The 20,610-nt window shown below is 37.2% G+C and overlaps 1 protein-coding gene and 1 long non-coding RNA gene across 3 annotated transcripts in view; one reads left to right on the top strand and one right to left on the bottom strand.

Moving 5' to 3' along the window:
- Nucleotides 1–20,610, top strand: part of NEGR1 (neuronal growth regulator 1) — a 979,779-nt gene that overhangs the window by 221,326 nt on the left and 737,843 nt on the right. The gene's annotated exons all lie outside the window — the stretch shown is intronic.
- The window catches only part of LOC128640906 (uncharacterized), a 207,701-nt gene continuing 202,561 nt past the window's right edge, over nt 15,471–20,610 (bottom strand). The window contains exon 4 of the long non-coding RNA XR_008399415.1: nt 15,471–15,798. This is a non-coding gene — a long non-coding RNA (uncharacterized LOC128640906). The remainder of the gene's footprint in view (nt 15,799–20,610) is intronic.

Below are 20,610 nucleotides of genomic sequence, written 5' to 3' on the forward strand. Positions count from 1 at the left end.
CACCATAAATTAACTCTGGTATCGAGAGTCCAAAAAAATGCTGCGTTAGGCTCCAAAAAAGGAGCGTAGAGCATTTTTACCGCAAATGCAACTCTCGATACCAGAGTTGCTTACGGACGCCGGCCAGCCTCAAAAACGTGCTCGTGCACGATTCTCCATAGGAAACAATTGGAGCTGTTTGAGTGAAAAAAAACCTTAACACGCGTGCAAAAAAGCAGCGTTCAGCTCCATAACGCAGCCCATTGTTTCCTATGGGAAACACTATCCTACGTCTGCACCATAACACTCTAACATGTACCCCGAGTCTAAAACACCCCTACCCTTTACACTTATTATCCCACGAATCTGCCCGCCCCCGCTATCGCTGACCCCTGCATTAATATTATTAACCCCTAATCTTCCGCTCCGTAAACCGCCGCAACTTACATTATCCCTATGTACCCCTAATCTGCTGCCCCTATATTATATTTATTAACCCCTAACCTGCCCCCCACAACGTCGCCACCAGCTACTTACAATAATTAACCCCTAATCTGCCGACCGCAAAGCGCCGCCACCTACGTTATACTTATGTACCCCTAATCTGCTGCCCCTAACACCGCCGACCCTATATTATATTTATTAACCCCTAATCTGCCCCCCTCAACGTCGCCACCACCTGCCTACACTTATTAACCCCTAATCTGCCGAGCGGACCTGAGCGCTACTATAATAAAGTTATTAACCCCTAATCCGCCTCACTAACCCTATCATAAATAGTATTGTACCTGGTTAAAATAATTACAAAGTTGCCTGTAAAATAAATATTAATCCTAAAATAGCTACAATATAATTATAATTTATATTGTAGCTATATTAGGATTTATTTTACAGGTAAGTATTTATCTTTAAATAGGAATAATTTATTTAATGAGTTAATTAATTTCGTTAGATGTAAATTATATTTAAAGTAGGGGGTGTTAGTGTTAGGGTTAGACTTAGCTTTAGGGGTTAATCCATTTATTATAGTAGCGGTGAGCTCCGGTCGTCAGATTAGGGGTTAATAATTGAAGTTAGGTGTCGGCGATGTTAGGGAGGGCAGATTAGGGGTTAATACTATTTATGATAGGGTTAGTGAGGCGGATTAGGGGTTAATAACTTTATTATAGTAGCGCTCAGGTCCGCTCGGCAGATTAGGGGTTAATAAGTGTAGGCAGGTGTCGGCGACGTTGAGGGGGGCAGATTAGGGTTAATAAATATAATATGGGTCGGCGGTGTTAGGGGCAGCAGATTAGGGGTACATAAGGATAACGTAGGTGGCGGCGCTTTGCGGTCGGCAGATTAGGGGTTAATTATTGTAAGTAGCTGGCGGCGATGTTGGGGGGCAGGTTAGGGGTTAATAAATATAATACAGGGGTCGGCGGTGTTAGGGGCAGCAGATTAGGGGTACATAAGTATAACGTAGGTGGCGGTCGGCAGATTAGGGGTTAAAAAAATTTAATCGAGTTGCGGCGATGTGGGGGGACCTCAGTTTAGTTGTACATAGGTAGTTTATGGGTGTTAGTGTACTTTAGGGTACAGTAGTTAAGAGCTTTATGAACCAGCGTTAGCCCAGAAAGCTCTTAACTCCTGCTTTTTTTCTGCGGCTGGAGTTTTGTCGTTAGAGCTCTAACGCTCATTCAGAAACGACTCTAAATACCGGCGTTAGGAAGATCCCATTGAAAAGATAGGATACGCAATTGACATAAGGGGATCTGCGGTATGGAAAAGTCGCGGCTGAAAAGTGAGCGTTAGACCCTTTTTTGAGTGACTCCAAATACCGGCGGTAGCCTAAAACCAGCGTTAGGAGCCTCTAACGCTGGTTTTCACGGCTAACACCGAACTCTAAATCTAGGCCACAGTTAGCAAACAATTTACAGACAGCAAATGTATTAAAAATAAAAAGGAGAAATAACAAAAACCTATAACTTTACCTGATGTCTTATACTCTTCTGTATCAAGGGAAACGGATTTAGGAAATGGCCAACTACAGTTTTCCATGTAAAATGATAAAGTTATATTGAAATTGAAATTAGAGTTATATGCACTTAACTCTGATATCAGATTTCTTGACCAAACCTCCTTCCAGAGTGGGCTAGAGAAGTACCCACCCCTCTCAGTCATGTCATAAAGCTCTGAATCCTTGGCTGAAATTGTAGAACACCTTATACCTTATATATATATATATATATATATATATATATATATATATATATATATATATATATATATATATATATATATATATATATATATATATATATATGTATATGTGTGTGTATATATATATATATATATATATATATATATATATATATATTTAATATACACAGATAGGCTATTCCCCTGTGATATCATGATTATTTTGATATTAAACATGGCATGTCCACCAGAAAAGAAGTCTGAAAGGCCTAATATTCATAACATTTTATTCTAATTTGATCCAACAATAGCCCTAAATTGACTTCAGGCCAGTGCCTTTGGAAAAATAAAAACATTTACCTCACAGATAAAAAGTTAACCCCTTGCGCGTAAAATCATAAGGCCTTCATGACAAATAATATTGCTTACACTAAAAAATTAACACACCACATATAATCTAGCCCATAATGTATCAATTTCTTATTATGAGTATCATTATTGGTTTATTAAGGATTACTTGAACACACTGTGTAAAAAAAAAACAACAACAAAAACATCATTCCATACACTCTTGTCAGAGTCCGAAGAAGAACATTTGTAATCCACTAATGTTACAAATTAATTGCATGATTAATTGACATAGTAAAATTGGAATCTAGTCCATTGCTGTTGTGGCATAGGTCAACATTGTCTTGTGCTAAATGTTATTATACTACTTTATTTATCCACAATCCTAAATTATAATAGTAGAACCTAAGTAATCAGTGATAGATCAAACTAGGGAGTTTTTTTGTTCTGTTAATGAGAGTTACATCCAAATAAAATTCAAGGTAACTTACCTAAAAATTAGAAAAAGTATTTTTCAGATGATACACCGTTTTTCTGTAGTAATTGTCTAGAGCTAGGGTGTCCAACCACAATAGAATGTTTATTTTTTCCCCCACAAAGCTTGTGAATAAATATGTTTTAGTCTATCATAAGTACCACAAAGTTATATATACAAATATTAACTATATATATTGTATCCTCAATATATATAGCTACAGAGAATAGAATTATGTTCTTAAACTCTGCAAAGAGAAGCCAAATTACCTGTTTAATTAATATGACACCTGCAAAATTAAACCTTGCAATAAATATATTATATTGATGTGAAAACACGCAGAGACCAAAGGAGCAGTCCCCATAAAGAATGTTACGTTTCATTATTAATGATACCAATAATTTGCTTCCAACAAAAGTAAACAGTAATTACTAACAAGACGAAAGTAGGTATTTAAAAATTTAAGTTTTTTTTTTTTTCTCATACAAGTCGTGTGTTATATAATGGAAATATGGCTAAAAAATATGTAGTAGACAAACCTGTAAACAAAAATACAGGTTTATTATTTTGATTAAAATGTTTTACAATTTTTTTTTTTTTTCGAAAGACAAATGTCTAGTTAATGTGACCTAAAAGCTGTTCTACATGTCTTGAATTCTGCACTGAAAATGCAGGTAAAATAATAAATTATAATAAAAAGAATCACACGTCTTTTTTTTTTCTTGCAATGAACAAAAGATGCTTCATTATAATCAATGTGCGATCATTTATTTTCATAGTGGTACAAAAATATGTTGTTAAAATGATTTTTGCCAGTGGGTTTTAAGAAGCTGAGAGCTGTTATTGGTAAAATATTATTCCTTGAGCAAAATCAATGTATTAAGAAGTAGTTATGATATCAAACACCAACCATATGTACATAACTCTTAGAAGTATAGCATAGCCATGCAACACAAAGGATTCTGGGTAAAATTAATCTCATAAGACATCAGTCAAGTGGTGTTTTGACAAGCAAAAGAAACAACATTTCATCTATGGTCAAAACTGAGAAATGGGCAAGTTACTTTTTTCTGTATCTTACGAAATAGTTTTCTATCCACTTAATGTGTTTATTCACAGAAATCTCTATATAGCTGTGTGTTCAAATTATTATACAGTGATAGTTGCAGGGCATAGAGCTGTGAAATAAAAATAATTGAGATGTTTGCTGTAATTCATAATATTTACTTCTTCTTATCAAGCTATTTCTGTATCTTGATCAAATCAGATTTCTATAACAGATTAAAAAATCTATTTGATAATGGAGGATTAAATTAATTTTGAATTGGCCAATTTCTTTGCTGAATATGGCATTGCAATTTGGTGCCATATTTAAAGCAAAGCTGTTTGATATATTGGATTTCTGTTTAAAGGGATTACTGTTTAAAAGGACATCAAGCATTTTCTTTTCACAATATTGCTTGCCTATACCATGTGTTTAAAGGGACAGTAAAGTCAAAATTAAACTTTCATGATTTAGATACAGCATGCCATTTTAAACAACTTTCCAATTTACTTCTGTTATCAAATTTGCTTTGTTTTCTTGGTATCTTTTATTGAAGAGTAAAACTAGCTAGGCTCAGAGCTCAAGAGTGTGCATGTGTCTTTAGTAGTCTATGGCTGCAGTGTTTTGCAACATTATTTGTAGCTGTTATACAATGATGCAAAACACTGCTTTCCATAGAATACTAAAAACACGTGCACACTCCTGATCTCTTATGAGCCTACCTAGTTTTACTCTTCAATAAAAGTTACCAAGAGTACAAAGCAAATTTGATAACAGAAGTAAATTGGAAATTTGTTTAAAATTGCATTCTCTATCTGAATCACTAAAGTTAATTTTGACTTTACTGACCCTTTAATCCCTTCTTTAAAAACATTTTACCCAACTCAAAGAAAAAACATGTGGTTCTGGAGTATTAACCTATAACTTATTTTTTTCTTTGAGTAAAATCTTATGTAATGGCTCTCTCCCCTTGACACAGCATCCACTGCTGCTCTGTCACATGGGGGTCTCCACTTCAGCCACACTCCTAGGTCTGGTAATAGACAAGGAGGTTGTGTAGGTATTTTACTTTCCTCTCGTTGCACCTTTCAACAAATACATCCCATCTCTTCCCTCACATTTTCCTCATTTGAAACCCACATGATTCGCTTATTCTCTCCTCTTTCTATACGTGTTGCAGTCATATACCGACCCCCTGGCTCCTCAACTCAATTTCTAGATCACTTGGCTGCCTGGCTACCTTATTTACTTTCCTCAGACACCCCTTCCCTCATTCTTGGTGACTTCAACATCCCTCTTGACAATCCCACTACCTCCTCTGCAAAACAACTTCTGCAACTCACTTCCTCTTTCGGTTTGTCACAATGGACTGATTCTCCCACTCACAAAGATGGTCACTCCCTTGACCTGATCTTTAGCTATCGATGCACTCTCTCAAACTTCACAAACTCACCCTTTCCTCTTTCTGACCACCATCTCCTTACTTGCAACATATCATCCCTCCCTACAATTCTCCCTCCTTCTGCTCCTCACACCAAACTTCACAGAAGCATCATGTCATTAGATTAACAACAGCTCTCTAATTCCCTCAAACCTCTCCTCTCATCCTTCTCCTCCTTTTCCTGCCCTGACCAATCTATCCGCCACTATAACTCCACCCTTACCTCCGTCCTTGACAATCTCGCCCCTCTTACCATAGCTCGGAAATCAAACACTCATCCTCAGCCCTGAGATGTTCCTGTACTGCTGAGCGACACTGGAGAAAATCTAGGAATTCAGCTGATTTTCAACATTACAAATTTATCTTGAACTCCTACTATTCTGCCCTTAATTTCCATAAGCAACATTACTTCTCTACTCTTATCTCTAATCTTTCTTCAAACCCAAAACGTTTGTTCTCCACTTTCAATACCCTTCTCCGCCCTTCCCCACCTCCTAATACAACTTCTCTGTCAGCTCTAGACTTTGCCAGTCACTTGAATAACAAAATCGACTCCATCAGAAATGAAATCAGCTCTCAACTTAATTCCTTTCTCTCACCCCCTCAAATGCTCTCATTCAACCACAACCCACATAACCTTACACTTAGCTCATTCTCCCCTGTCACTGAGGAAGAAGTCTCGGCACTTATACTGCGCTCTCACCTCACTACCTGTCCCCTTGACTCTATCCCCTCACAGCTACTCCCCTCCCTCTCTGCTACCCTCACCCCTATACTCACACACACTTTCAACCTCTCCCTCAGCACCGGTATATTTCCCTCATCGCTGAAACATGCACTGGTCACACCCATCCTCAAAAAACCTTCCCTTGATCCTACCTCTCCATCCAACTACTGCCCTATTTCCCCCCTCCCTCTTGCATCAAAGCTTCTTGAAAAACTGGTTTATGCATGCCTATCCCATTTCCTTACAATAAACTCCCTCTTTGACCCACTGCAATCTGGATTTCATCCCCATCACTTCACAGAGACAGCAATTGTTAACGTTACCAACGACCTACTTACAGCAAAATCAAAAGGCCACTTCTCTCTGCTTATCCTCCTTGATCTGTCAGCAGCCTTTGACACTGTTGACCACCCTCTTTTGATCCAAACCCTCCAATCTGTGACACAGCCCTCTCGTGGCTCTCTTCCTACCTGTCAAACCGTATCTTTAGTGTAGCCTTCTCTGGGGCCTCCTCTGCCCCGTCACCACTTTCTGTCGGAGTACCGCAAGGCTCTGTCGTCGGTCCCCTTCTCTTCTCAATCTACACGTCATCACTAGGTTCCCTAATAAAGTCCCACGGTTTACAATATCATTTGTATGCCGACGACACCCAAATCTACTTCTCTGCACCAGACCTATCTTCTTCCTTGCTAACCCGTGTCACTAACTGTCTTTCTCACATCTCTAACTGGATGTCCTCTCACTACCTCAAGCTAAATCTCTCCTAAACTGAGCTCCTTATTTTCCCCCCTTCCTCAAAACTCTCCACCCCCAATCACTCTATAATTGTCGACAACTCCATCATTACCCCTACCCCGCTAGCCCAATGTCTCAGGGTCACATTTGACTCAGATCTTTCTTTCACTCCTCACATTCAGTCCTTGGCTAAAGCCTGCCGCTTCCACCTTAAAAACATCTCTAAAATTAGACACTTCCTTACACAAGACACAACTAAGATTTTAATCCACTCTCTCATTCTTTCCTGCCTTGATTACTGCAACTCTGTCCTCTCTGGTCTCCCCACCTGCTGCCTAGCTCCTTTATAATCCATAATGAATGCCTCTGCTAGACTCATCTTCCTTACACATCGCTCTTCATCTGCTGCACCTTTCTGCCAATCCCTTCACTGGCTTCCTCTTGCCTCTAGAATCAAACACAAAATTCTCATTCTGACATACAAAGCCCTCAACTGCACTGCTCCCCCCTACATCTCAGACCTTGTCTCCAGATACTCTCTCTCCCGTCCCCTTCGCTCTGCTCATGACCTCCTACTCTCCTTCTCTCTTGTCACCTCATCCCACTCCCGTTTACAGGACTTCCCCAGACTGGCTTCCATCTTGTGGAACTCTCTGCCTCGCTCCACAAGAATCTCTTCTAGTTTTAAAAGCTTCAAGTGCTCCCTAAAGACTCTACTGTTCAGGGATGCATACAACCTACACTAACCTTTCTTAATACCAGTTCCTCTCCTCCATTGCTATCCCCTGAACCCCCTTAGCATGTAAGCCTAAGAGTCCAGCTGTTTGTAGATCACCTTCTTAAGCGCTGACTACAACAGTGCAACTCTTGGCAGGGCCCTCTACCCATTTGATCCCTATAATTGTTTTGTTGTACTCCCCCTTTGTTTATAGCACTGCGGAATCTGTTGGCGCTCTACAAATAACCAATAATAATAAGAATGTAATGGAATGATCAAGGTAATTCATAATAGCGCTCTGCTCCCTTTAATTGTGGATATAACATTTAAAATAACACCCCAGCTGCACAAACATTAATTGTATTACTCTTATTTATGAAAAGTAAAATACAGGAAAGAACATTAGAGAATTCATGACCAATCAACTGAAATACACAAATAAAAGTTAATCAAGGTCTCAGAGAGAATTTTCACCTAATCAGAACAAAGTTCTTAACTGCATTAAAAATAATAATGTAAAATCATAATATATCTACAAGGATAAAAAAAAAATCAGCAGTATATATCTAACAAAAATAAAGAGCAGACAACATAGGCTAAATTAAGCCTAACATTACATATATTTCTACAGCCAAGCATGGGAACTACGAGGTATAATCTGCACAGAACAACGCTAAAATGACAAGCTTGTCATTGTAGCTTATTTATTTTGCCATAGTTTTATTTTAGATGGCAGTCCCTTGATTTAAAATATTTGAAAACCGATGGCACTACTTATGACTTCACAATGTAATAGGCATGCTGCCACTTTAACCCCTTAAGGACCAGCGAAGTACCCTAAAATGTTGCTTGTCTTCCTTTGTGGATTGGGTAATTAATATTATTATTATTTATTTATAAAGCGCCAACATATTCCGCATCGCTGTCCATGGGTACAAAGATAAACGTACAGTACAATACAATATAAAAGACACCAGACAAAGTTTAACAAACAAATATTGAGGGAAATTGAGGGCCCTGTTCCTGTGGGAACTTACAATCTAGATAGGTAGGAGGGTGAGAAACAGGAGGTGTAGCTAGGTCTTGCCACCAGCGGCAAGACCATGCTATTTCCGGTGACCAGAAGGGAGGGTATAAAACACATGACCCCACTGCTCCTTGCGGGACCACCGCTGTTAGTAACAAGAAAATGTATAATTACATTGCAGTCATTAAGAGGTTAAATTATTTATTTGCCATCATTTTGTTTGTAGTGTGGCTTCTAGGTGCTATGTTTCAATAGCAATATGTACATATTCAGTCTAAAAAACTGAAAAAGGATTCTTCTTAAGCACTTTATTGATCACTCAGTATTAGGCATGGTTTGGTGTAATAAAACATACTTTATTATTTCTTTTTGTTAAAAGTAGGTGTGCAATTAAAAACGTTCATGCATCAATATATGGCTTGTAGTACAATTACTTCATTGTGATTATCCCTATGAACTCGGGACAATTAAAAAATGACACAGGAGTTATTAGAACTGTTTATCTAAAAGTGCAAACAATGTTTACTGGATTGCAAATGAAGATGGTATACTCTAATTCGGATCTCTCAGGATTGAATAATATCCTGTTATTAGTCTCAGTGATACAGTGATCTGACATATAACATGTAAATCGGTTGTATTATAAACTGTGTTTACCACTAGCTGTTACTTAAAATACCCCTCTTACCCTGAATCTGCTATTTGCATCATTTAGGAGCAATCTCTCAGAGAGATTTTTATACATAATATTTGTTTTTGGAAAATTATATTTGCTTGCTATTATAAAATTTATTAATAGAGATATTCTTTATTAATTCTGGAGGTTCTCAACATTTACGGCTAGATTTAGAGTTGGGCGGTAGCCATGAAAACCAGCGTTAGAGGGTCCTAACGCTGGTTTTTACCGCCCTCTGGAATTTGGAGTCAGTCAGGAAAGGGTCTAACGCTCACTTTACAGCCGCGACTTTTCCATACCGCAGATCCCCCTACGCCATTTGCGTATCCTATCTTTTCAATGGGATCTTTCTAACGCCGGTATTTAGAGTCGTGGCTGAAGTGAGCGTTAGAAATCTAACGACAAAACTCCACCCGCAGAAAAAAGTCAGTAATTAAGAGCTTTCTGGGCTAACGCCGGTTCATAAAGCTCTTAACTACTGTGCTCTAAAGTACACTAACACCCATAAACTACCTATGTACCTCTAAACCGAGGTCCCCCCACATCGCCGCCACACTATTAAATTTTTTTAACCCCTAATCTGCCGACCGCACACCGCTGCCACCTACGTTATCTCTATGAACCCCTAATCTGCTGCCCCTAACACCGCTGACCCCTATATTATATTTATTAACCCCTAATATGCTGCCCCCAACGTCGCCTCCACCTACCTAAAATTATTAACCCCTAATCTGCCGACCGGAGCTCACCGCTACTATAATAAATGTATTAACCCCTAATCCGCCTCACTCCCGCCTCAATAACCCTATAATAAATAGTATTAACCCCTACTCTGCCCTCCCTAACATCGCCGACACCTAACTTCAAACATTAACCCCTAATCTGCCGACCGGAGCTCACCGCTATTCTAATACATTTTTTAACCCCTAAAGCTAAGTCTAACCCTAACACTAACACCCCCATAAGTTAAATATAATTTTTATCTAACGAAATAAATTAACTCTTATAAAATAAATTATTCCTATTTAAAACTAAATACTTACCTGTAAAATAAATCCTAATATAGCTACAATATAAAATATAATTATATTGTAGCTATTTTAGGATTAATATTTATTTTACAGGCAACTTTGTATTTATTTTAACCAGGTACAATAGCTATTAAATAGTTAATAACTATTCCATAGTTACCTAGTTAAAATAATTACAAAATTACCTGTAAAATAAATCCTAACCTAAGCTACAATTAAACCTAACACTACACTATCAATAAATTAATTAAATAAAATACCTACAATTACCTACAATTAAACCTAACACTACACTATCAATAAATTAATTAAATAAAATACCTACAAATAACTACAATTAAATAAACTAACTAAAGTACAAAAAATAAAAAAGAACTAAGTTACAAAAAATAAAAATTTTTTTACAAACATTAGAAAAATATTACAACAATTTTAAACTAATTACACCTACTCTAAGCCCCCTAATAAAATAACAAAGCCCCCCAAAATAAAAAAATGCCCTACCCTATTCTAAATTTAAAAAGTTCAAAGCTCTTTTACCTTACCAGCCCTGAAAAGGGCCATTTGCGGGGCATGCCCCAAATAATTCAGCTCTTTTACCTGTAAATAAAAACATACAATACCCCCCCAACATTACAACCCACCACCCACATACCCCTAATCTAACCCAAACCCCCCTTAAATAAACCTAACACTAAGCCCCTGAAGATCTTCCTACCTTATCTTCACCATGCCAGGTTCACCGATCCGTCCTCGGAAGTCTTGATCCAAGCCTCCGAAGTGTTGATCCAAGCCCAAGCGGGGGGCTGAAGAGTGACGTCCATCCTCAGGCTGAAGTCTTGATCCAAGCGGGCAGAAGAGGACATCCGGACCGGCAAACATCTTCTTCCAAGCCGCATCTTCTATGTTCTTCAATCCGATGACGACCGGATGATCTTCAAGACCTCCAGCGCGGATCCATCCATCTTCACGACAACTTCCCGACGAATGACGGTTCCTTTAAGGGACGTCATCCAAGATGGCGTCCCTCGAATTCCGATTGGCTGATAGGATTCTATCAGCCAATCAGATTCAAGTTCAATCCGATTGGCTGATCCAATCAGCCAATCAGATTGAGCTTGCATTCTATTGGCTGATCTGAACAGCCAATAGAATGCGAGCTCAATCTGATTGGCTGATTGGATCAGCCAATCGGATTGAACTTGAATCTGATTGGCTGATTCCATCAGCCAATCAGAATATTCCTACCTTAATTCCGATTGGCTGATAGAATCCTATCAGCCAATCGGAATTCGAGGGACGCCATCTTGGATGACGTCCCTTAAAGGAACCGTCATTCGTCGGGAAGTCGTCGGTGAAGATGGATGGATCTGCGCTGGAGGTCTTGAAGATCAGCCGGTCGTCATCGGATTGAAGAACATAGAAGATGCGGCTTGGAAGAAGATGTTTGCCGGTCTGGATGTCCTCTTCTGCCCGCTTGGATCAAGACTTCAGCCGGAGGATGGACGTCACTCTTCAGCCCCCCGCTTGGGCTTGGATCAACACTTCGGAGGCTTGGATCAAGACTTCCGAGGACGGATCGGTGAACCTGGCATGGTGAAGATAAGGTAGGAAGATCTTCAGGGGCTTAGTGTTAGGTTTATTTAAGTGGGGTTTGGGTTAGATTAGGGGTATGTGGGTTGTGGGTTGTAATGTTGGGGGGGGTATTGTATGTTTTTATTTACAGGCAAAAGAGCTGAATTATTTGGGGCATGCCCCGCAAAGGGCCCTTTTCAGGGCTGGTAAGGTAAAAGAGCTTTGAACTTTTTTAATTTAGAATAGGGTAGGGCATTTTTTTATTTTGGGGGGCTTTGTTATTTTATTAGGGGGCTTAGAGTAGGTGTAATTAGTTTAAAATTGTTGTAATATTTTTCTAATGTTTGTAAATATTTTTTTATTTTTTGTAACTTAGTTCTTTTTTATTTTTTGTACTTTAGTTAGTTTATTTCATTGTATTTAATTGTAGGTATTTTATTTAATTAATTTATTGATAGTGTAGTGTTAGGTTTAATTGTAGATAATTGTAGGTAGTTTATTTAATTAATGTAATGATAGTGTAGTGTTAAGTTTAATTGTAACTTAGGTTAGGATTTATTTTACAGGTAATTTTGTAATTATTTTAACTATTTTAGCTATTAAATAGTTATTAACTATTTAATAGCTATTGTACCTGTTTAAAATAATTACAAAGTTGCCTGTAAAATAAATATTAATCCTAAAATAGCTACAATATAATTATTATTTATATTGTAGCTATATTAGGGTTTATTTTACAGGTAAGTATTTAGCTTTAAATAGGAATAATTTATTTAATCAGAGTTAATTTATTTAGTTAGATTTAAATTATATTTAACTTAGGGGTGTGTTAGTGTTAGGGTTAGACTTAGCTTTAGGGGTTAATCCATTTATTAGACTAGCGGCGAGATCCGATCGGCAGATTAGGGGTTAATTATTGTAGGTAGCTGGCGGCGACGTTGTGGGGGGCAGATTAGGGGTTAATACATATAATATAGGGGTCGGCGGTGTTAGGGGCAGCAGATTAGGGGTACATAACTATAATGTATGTTGCGGCGGTATACGGAGCGGCAGATTAGGGGTTAAAAATAATATGCAGGGGTCAGCGATAGCGGGGGCGGCATATTAGGGGTTAATAAGTATAAGGTTAGGGGTGTTTAGACTCGGGGTACATGTTAGAGTGTTAGGTGCAGACGTAGGAAGTGTTTCCCCATAGAAAACAATGGGGCTGCGTTAGGAGCTGAACGCTGCTTTTTTGCAGGTGTAAGGTTTTTTTTCAGCTCAAACTGCCCCATTGTTTTCTATGGGGGAATCGTGCAAGAGCACGTTTTTGAAGCTGGCCGCATCCGTAAGCAACGCTGGTATTTAGAGTTGCAGTGGCGGTAAATATGCTCTACGCTCCTTTTTTGGAGCCTAACGCAGCCATTCTGTGAACTCTAAATACCAGCGGTTTTTAAAAGGTGCGGGGTGAAAAAAGCATGCATAGCTAACGCACCCCTTTGGCCGCAGAACTCTAAATCTAGCCGCTAGTTAATTAGCTGTATATGAGCACCTGTAACAATCTTTATGTCTTATAGTAACAACTTTAATTGGAATCTTGACCACCTGGATTCTATGTTACAAAAGTAACGATTCTTAAGTATGTTATGATATATTGCCTACCAGTCTCCTTTAATTTATATATACATGTATCATCATTTGAACAGGAAAGCAATAGATGCTTTAAATTATTATACTTATTTTGTCATTTGGCATATTACAGAAATTGTAAGTATTACACTCTATGGATAAAACCTTTGTTAGTGTATTTGTGTCACCATTCTGAGTAATATTATTGCATAAATCTCTTATGGTAAATCATCTATAACTTATTTGAAACTGAATCGTCAGGTAGCATTTGCACTACTATTTGTCACATTGTGCAGTTTAAAGGGATACTAAACCCAATTTTTTTCTTTCATGATTCAGATAGAGCATGAGATTTTAAGCACCTTTCTAATTTACTCTTATTATCATTTTTTCTTTGTTCTCATGTTATCTTGATTTGAAAAAGCAGTACTGTCAGCCTTAAAGCCGGACCATTTTTTGTTCAGCACCTGGGTAGCACTTGCTGATTTGTGGCTAAATGTAGCAAACCAATCAGCAAGCGCTACCGAGGTGCTAAACTAAAAATGGGCCGGCTCCTAACCTTTTATTACTGCTTTTTCAAATCAAGATAACATGAGAACAAAGAAAAATTGATAATAGGAGTCGATTAGAAAGTTGCTTAAAATTGCATCCCTTTAAAGCCTATATTGTCACATATGATTAAAACTATAATGGCTCCCACCAGCCCTCTCCTCCTTCCCTTTACATGTTTCACTGGTTAACCGCAATTCTCTTTATTTATGTAATTTTTAATACCCACATCAATGTTTAACCCCTTAGATGCTAGAAAAGGTTAATCAGTAAAAACCAGAGGGTTCTATTGAATCAATTAACTAAATAAAGGAGTGTTGGTTTTTTTAATCCATTTACTAAAGAAAAAAAGTTCTATGCAGTCCATTTATTGAAGAATAGAGGGAATCCATTCACTTAAAAAATAGAGTGTTCTATGGAGTCTATTCTTTCTAGAATATAATGTTCTATGAAGTCCATTTATCGAATAATAGAGGGAATCCATTCACTTAAAAAAAAGAGTGTTCTATGGAGTCTATTCTTTCTAGAATAAAATGTTCTATGAAGTCCATTTATCGAAGAATAGAGGGAATCCATTCACTTAAAAAATAGAGTGTTCTATGGAATCTATTCTTTCTAGAATATAATGTTCTATGAAGTCCATTTATCGAAGAATAGAGTGAATCCATTCACTTAAAAAATAGAGTGTTCTATGGAGTCTATTCTTTCTAGAATATAATGTTCTATGAAGTCCATTTATCGAAAAATAGAGTGAATCCATTCACTTAAAAAATAGAGTGTTCTATGGAGTCTATTCTTTCTAGAATATAATGTTCTATGAAGTCCATTTATCGAAGAATAGGGTGAATCCATTCACTTAAAAAACAGAGTGTTCTATTGAGTCTATTCTTTCTAGAATATAATGTTCTATGCAGTCCATTTATCCAATAATAGAGTGAATCCATTCACTTAAAAAATAGAGTGTTCTATGGAGTCTATTCTTTCTAGAATATAATGTTCTATGGAGTCCATTTATCCAAGAATAGAGTGAATCCATTCACTTAAAAAATAGAGTGTTCTATTGAGTCTATTCTTTCTAGAATATAATGTTCTATGGAGTCCATTAACCCAAAAAATGGATGTTGAAAGAACTTTGGTTAGTTAGAAGAGAAAATTCGGATTATCCTAAGTTATGAAGGTATAATCTAGATTTTATTAAAGACACAGAGACGAGTATTTTGCATTCTCTCTCTTTACTACTTAAATGCAGTTTTTTAAAGTATACATAAAAATACAATAAACTGTCAAAATTTTGAAAATGAGACAGTAAAACAAATAACATATCAGTGACCAATGAAATTAGAGAACTGATTAAACTAAAACCACATAGCCAATCAGGTTACTAATGAATCCTATAAACTGTCCAATATACAGTAAGACATCCTCTTTCTTTGTAACTGTAGAAGGAAACAAAAAGTCCATAATGAAGAAGTAGTTCCAGACGAGAAGACAGCAGACGACCATGAAGAGAAGAACTTTGAATTGAAGAATCATCCGTGAAGAAAGCTCCATCTTATCAGGAAAGAATGAAAATCCTCTTGAAGACTGTATAGGATGAGGAAAACTTTCTTGAAGTTTCGTCTCTTCACAGAGATGAGATGGAGCAAAACCACTTAGGATAATATCTTTATAGTTGATTGGTAACTGAAATAAATATACAAGATATGTTAATAATATGATAAAACAAATAAGGGTGGGAACAAAACCATATAATAATATAATCAGAGGAGGGAAAATACTCGTCTCTGTGTCTTTAATAAAATCTAGATTATTCCTTCATAACTTAGGATAATCCGAATTTTATTACAAGACCAGAGACTCATATTTTGCTAGTTTAAAGCAACTAACAAAATAAATTAAGCGAGGCGTGTTCAATGGGTTTAAAGTAAAATTGTTTAAAAATAGAATCAGAAGACCAGTCAGCTGCATCCAAGATTTGTTGAAGGGTGGCAGCTTTCAAAAATGCTTTAGAAGCGGCTGATCCTCTAACAGAGTGAGCGGAAAAAGAAACATCAATACCTGCTTCACTCATAACCCATTTAACCCACCTGGCTATAGAAGTAGAGGATACAGGATAATGAGGAGGAATAAAAGATAACAAAAGTTGATTAGAAGTAGGAATACGAAAAGAAGAAGTTCTGCGTTCATACTCTTTGAGACATACAACCACACAGAGAAGAGGTTCAGAAGGTAAGTAAGGATAGAAAATTGAGGTTGAAAAAGATTTAGTTCTTTTAGATATGAAGAAAGTAACGCCTTCAGGTGTAAAACATTTAGAATTAAAATCTAAAGCTCTAACATCAGAAACTCTACGAAAAGAAATTAAACATAAAAGGGTAGCCAATTTAGTGGTAAGTTGTTTCAATGATAAAAATTCATTAGAAGGCCAAGATTTAAAAAGAGAAAAAATAAGATCAACATCCCAAAAAGAAGAATATTTAGGAGTCGGAGGTCTTTTGAGTTTGATTGCTTTCATTAATTTACAAATTAAAGGATGTTGTCCTACAGGAAAATTATTTATAAAAGAATGTTTAGCCGAAATGGCAGATCTAGAAACGTTGATGGTTCTGTAAGCTAAACCTGAATCAAAAAGTGATGTTAGGAAATTAATGATGTAAATTATATCTGCTGAAAGGGGATCCAAACTTCTTTCCACGCACCAGCCAGACCATCTGGACCATGCGGAAAAATAGCATTTTTTGGTCCCGGGGGCCAATGAGTCTGCGAGGAGTTCCTGAGCTTGTTGTGATAAACCTTGGGGAAATGAAGATTGCCCGAAATTGACCATGCTATGAGATCCTTGAAGAATAAGTTCGTGAGGATGACCTTCTGGATCTGACAAGAGAAGCGGAAAAACCGGAAGAAGAACAGGATGGTTGACAGATAATTCTAGAAGAGATGGGTACCAGGGTTGAGATGGCCAAAGGGGAGTGATTAGGAGAATTGAGAGAAGATCCCGACGGACTACTGATATGGTTCTCTGAATCATGGAGAATGGGGGAAAAGCATAAGCTGTCTGGAGAGGCCATGGGTGGAGAAATGCATCGATTGCCAATGCTTCCGGATCTGGGCGCCAACTGAAATAAGGGCAAATCTGATGATTCAGTCTCGAAGCGAAGAGATCCATCGAAAAGGGACCTCTGAGAGATTGAAGCGAATGAAAAACTTGATGATGAAGTTTCCAATCGCTGGAATCTGTCAGGTATCGAGATCCCCAATCCGCTGCTACATTGGATAAACCTGGAATGTATTCCGCTTTTACAGAAATATTTCTGTCCAAGCAAAGGTGAATGAATTCTTTCGTAATAATTGACAAATCTCTCGATTTTGTACCACCGAGGCGATTCAAATAGCGAACTGCAGAAATATTGTCCATTCTGAGTAAAATGGACACAGGAGAAGAACTTTTGACAAAACTCTTGACTGCAAAAGAGCCTGCCAAAAGTTCTAAGCAATTGATGTGAAAACGCTTTTCTTCTGAAGACCATTTTCCTCCTGTGATTGAGGGACCACAACGAGCGCCCCAACCCGAGCGACTGGCATCGGATTCTATGATAAGATCTGGAGATTTTCCGAAAATGGCTCTCCCGTTCCAAGCTTCTATATGGGATAGCCACCATGAAAGTTCCTCTTTGGCTTCTGAAGAAAGAGGGATTTGGTGGGAATATGATAGACCTTTTTGGAGATGAAAAATTTTTAAACGTTGAAGTTCTCTGTAATGAAGAGGAGCAGGGAAAATAGCCTGAATAGAGGATGAAAGTAACCCAACTATTCTGGCTATCGTCCTGATGGGAACCAATGGTAAAGAAAGAGTTCTTGAAATCTCTTTCTTGATATTCACAATTTTTTCTCTGGGAAGACTTAAAGTAGCTTTCGAAGTGTCTATTTTGAAACCTAAAAAGGTTAGAGATTTGGTTGGAAGAAGAACAGATTTCTCTTTGTTGATCAAGAAACCTAAATTTTCTAAAATGAAAGTAGTAAGTTGGAGTTGAGACTTTAACGTGACAGAGTTCTGATTCATAATCAGGATATCGTCTAAATAGATGATGAGTCGAACACCTCGAAGACGAAGCCAAGTAATTATAGGTTTCATTATTTTGGTAAAAATCCAAGGGGCTGAAGATAGACCGAAGGGCATGCAAGTGAAACTCCAATACTTTTCTTCCCAAACAAAAGTTAGAAATTTCCTGTGTTCTTGAGTTACCGGAACTGTCAGATAAGCATCTGTCAGATCTAATCTGACTAGAAAATCGTTGTCTAAAAGGCAATCTCTGAGAAGATGAATACCTTCCATTTTGAAATGTTGATAAACAACGAAGGCGTTTAGAGATCTTAGATTTATAACTGGACGAAAAAGGCCATTTTTCTTTTTTACGAGAAAAAGATTGCTGAGAAAGCAATTTTGAGGATTTAAAACTTGTTCTATTGCTTGTTTTAATAAAAGGTTTGAAATTTCGTTTTGAACCAAATTTCTGTCTGAAACAGAAAACTTTATTGGAAGGGGAATAGAATTTTGAAATGGAGGAGAAATAAAATCTATAAAAAGACCTGAAACAGTTTTAAGAACCCATTGATCTGAAGTTATCATGTTCCAATTGTGTGTGAAAAGAGATAATCTGCCTCCTATTATGTTTTGGAAAGAAACCTGAGGAGGAAGAAAAAGAAGATTTACCTTGAGGTGTGCGGGATCTTTGTCTCGAACGTTGAATTCTTGGGTTCCAGAATCTTCCTCTAGATGGAAAGAAGCCTGAGGAAACTGGATTCTGAAATTGTCTCTGATTGTGAAATTGTTGAAAGGCAAATTGAGACCTGTTTGGGAATGAAGCACGGCCGGGAAAGCGGCCTCTACCTTTCCCAGCCTGCTCAGAAAAACGATCCTGGTGAAAGATCTTTTTCATTGATGTTCTCACTTTATTAAGATTGGAGAACGTATTTACGTAACTATTGAACTCTTTTATAAAAGTGTCTCCAAACAAAAGGCCATTTGTATCAGAATGAATTTCGTTAATTGCGAAATCGCAAACCTTGGGGTCAATTCTTCTAAGGATATTACGTCTGCGTTCAGTGTATATCGCAGAATTGGCGTTCCCTAAAAATGAGAGCATTCTCTGAAGCCATTCTCTAACGATGACTGGGTCTAAAAGAGTATTATCGTAAACAGCTTGTTCCGATAAATCAAAAAGTTTTGCTAAAGGACCAATTGTGTCAAGCATTTTATCTTGACAAATTTTCCAGGCCCTGTCCATACCTTTCTTTAATTTGAAACCTGGGGACCCTATAAATTTTAAAATCTTTGGATCTACTTCAGGGGTAATATTTGTATTATTGGGAAGAATTGGTCTAGGACATACAGCCCTCATTTTATTTCTAGAATCTCTTTTTAAAGGTTGGCGAAGTTGGTAATCAATAAAGTCTGCAATATCAGATGAGGGGCACCATTCTGTAGATCTAGGGTGATGTAAATCATCCGCATTAAACCTAGGATTACCTAGGCAATCAAAAAATTCCACTTTTTTAGACTCCAAATGTTTAGATTTTTTAAGTGATTTTTTGAATTTTTTAATCTTTGGAGAAGCCAAAGAATTTTCAGATGAGGAATGAGATAAATCATCCTCAGATTGAATTGAATTCAGAGATGAATCTGAATTAATTTCTGTATCTGAACAAATTTCACAATTATCATCATTGGCCAAAGCCTCTCCCATTAGTGACCTCTTGGGAGTAGAGGAAATAGCAGGTGTTTTTCTTCCTTTCCTGCGAGGAACGGCAGAATCAGCAACAAGTTGGCGTGATTTTTTAATTAACTTCTTACTGGTTTTAATACCACTGGATATAATTATTTTTCTTTTTAAATCCTTTTTTGAGGATTTATCAAATAAAATGGTTATTTTTTCTAACATTGAATTCATTGAATTGTCAATCATCTTTTGAACGCCCTCAGCATTAAGTGAGAGGTTCAAATCAGATGATTGAGACATAGTGATAATAAATATATAATACCATAAAATATAATAAAATTATTGAATATAATATAATATTATAAACTATAGAATAAATCTAAATAATAAATTTACAATAAATAACTTAGTAATGTATTATCTAATGTATTATAACAGAATTGACCCCAAGAAAGTGAAATAAAAGTGAATAATTTATATAATTAAACTTTTAACAATTACAGAAATGACCAAAAGATGGAGACAAAGTGCCAGCAACTAAATTGAGGAGTAAAGTTGCTGACACGTAATGATGAAGGTTGCAACAAAATTGCAAACGAAAGGCGACGGCTTTTGAGGGCGGGAAAGTGAAAACTACACTGCGCAATGAGGAGAAGGAGACCGGCGCATGCGCACTGAGACCGACAATCACAAGATGGACGTCGGGACAGTGCGGAGTAGCGCAACAGAGACGGGATACAAGCAAACCGGAGGTAATAGGGAAATAATACACAAGCGA

Source organism: Bombina bombina, chromosome 10, assembly GCF_027579735.1.
Source record: "Bombina bombina isolate aBomBom1 chromosome 10, aBomBom1.pri, whole genome shotgun sequence".
Lineage (NCBI taxonomy): Eukaryota > Metazoa > Chordata > Amphibia > Anura > Bombinatoridae > Bombina > Bombina bombina.